Genomic DNA, 2,387 nt, shown 5'->3' with positions numbered 1-2,387 from the left:
TGAACAGCTGTATTACTTCAATAAAATGTTACTGAATACCTCGTGTATGTGTTCTTCCATGTATTGAAATAGACTATTATATAGTGAAGGAGGTTATGTGGTGAACAGCTGTATTACTTCAATAAAATGTACTGAATACCTTGTGTACGTGTTCTTCCATGTATTGAAGTAGACTATTATATAGTGAAGGAGGTTATGTGGTGAACAGCTGTATTACTTCAATAAAATGTACTGAATACCTTGTGTACGTGTTCTTCCATGTATTGAAGTAGACTATTATATAGTGAAGGAGGTTATGTGGTGAACAGCTGTACTACTTCAGTAAAATGTACTGAATACCTCGTGTACATGTTCTTCCATGTATTGAAGTAGACTATTATATAGTGAAGGAGGTTATGTGGTGAACAGCTGTAATACTTCAATGAAATGTAATGAATACCTTGTGTACGTCACAATATGTGTACATAAACAAAGTGTATTTTTAAACTACATGTGAATGTTGTATTTATATGGATTACATGTAAAATAATAGGTTTGTCAATAAAAATATTTATAATGAGTTGTCAATTATTATGGAAATTAGTACTGTCGAAGGTTCGAATATTCATTTGGTAATATGTTTCAAAGGTCAAAACCTGCCCCTTTGTTACAGCCATTTGAGTTATATCCAGTAATCACAATTCATAATGTTCAACCGACAACTGTTCTTGCTCTAAACCGAAAAAGGGTGTGTGTGTGAAACCCCGTGTAGCAGTGCATTTGTTAGACTGTAGTTAAGAAGACTGATCTATAACTATAAAGTTTTTAAGATGGATTATGTAAATTTAAACATGAAAATTATATATATATTGATAAGTCCTTCCAATATTTCTTTAAGCATCATGTTTATTTTCTTCTAGTACCAAGTGTATTATCACAAAAATACATGTTAACAAATGCACTGCTACACGGGGTTTTCATGTTAACAAATGCACTGCTACACGGGGTTTTCATGTTAACAAATGCACTGCTACACAGGGTTTTCATGTAATCTTTTATATCGGCAGTTCCCAACCTTTTCACCACCGAGAACCCCATGTTTTTTGAAAGATTCCATCTACCCAACAAACTGTTTTTCTTACTAATAATTAACTGGTTTTTCCATTTTTCACTATCAAATAAAAGACATATACAACTGAGTGTTCAATTAAAAGAAGAGTGGAATTAAAAAAACTTACTTGTTTAATGAGATGGTATTATCTTTACGGACCCCCAGGTTGGGAATCACTGATATATATATATATTTGGACTGGTGTATTATTTGTTTTGAATTTTACTGTTCTCAATTAAAGTAATGTGATACACTTAACAATCTATAGATGCTTCCAAGTTACTGAATATAGAAGAGATGATTAGTACTATTCCAGTTTTTGATTTAAATGTATTTTTATGGTTCTCACACTGCACGTACGTTAGTATCCTGTAATAATAATTGATGGTAATTGGGTTGTTAGTCTTATAACATCAAACATCCTATTAAAAGTAGTTTGTTATATCAGGTGTTAAAATGTTAATAAGTACAATTTAATGGTTTCTCCCATTTCACACTTTGTAATAGGTAAAGATAAAGTACAGAGATTAGCCATTGAGCTAATGGTATAGGCTGTTTGGTGAATAAAAAACATAAAACTATAAAATATTGTGTTGTGGTGTGTTTTAGTGTTTTAATTTTTGTGTATATTTTCTTTGGAGTAATGAATTCCCAAAAAGAACCAAAACTCAAACTCTTTTGAAGTATTGGAATATACTTTTGAATTATGTGTATTATTAATTGGTAATCAAAATTTTGTATTCTTATATTTAGAAAGAGACTTTTCAGATGCTAATTTAACACTATTGACAGTATGAAATGGCAGATGGTAATTTAACACTATTGACAGTATGAAATGACAGATGCTAATTTAACACTATTGACAGTATGAAATGACAGATGGTAATTTAACACTATTGACAGTATGAAATGGCAGATGGTAATTTAACACTATTGACAGTATGAAATGGCAGATGGTAATTTAACACTATTGACAGTATGAAATGGCTAATCACTATTATTGAAGATTTTTACTATGATATAGTTGAATATAATTTGCCATTTCACACATGCCGAAAATAAAGTTAGTTTTAAGGAATTGATGTGGATTTAATAATCATTACATTTTGGTGGCTTATCGCAATGTAATTATAGAACAAAGTTAGTTTTAAAGAAATGAGGTGGATTTAATAATCATTAAGTTTTGGTGGCTTATCACGATGTAATTACAAAATAAATAAAGTTAGTTTTAAAGAAGTGAGGTGGATTATCGCAATGTAATTATAGAACAAAGTTAGTTTTAAAGAAGTGAGGTGGC

This window comes from Limulus polyphemus, unplaced genomic scaffold, assembly GCF_000517525.1.
Source record: "Limulus polyphemus unplaced genomic scaffold, Limulus_polyphemus-2.1.2 Scaffold5939, whole genome shotgun sequence".
NCBI classification, from domain to species: Eukaryota; Metazoa; Arthropoda; class Merostomata; order Xiphosura; family Limulidae; genus Limulus; species Limulus polyphemus.
The sequence above is the reverse complement of the archived record's forward strand: the minus strand, read 5'-3'. Positions refer to the sequence as shown.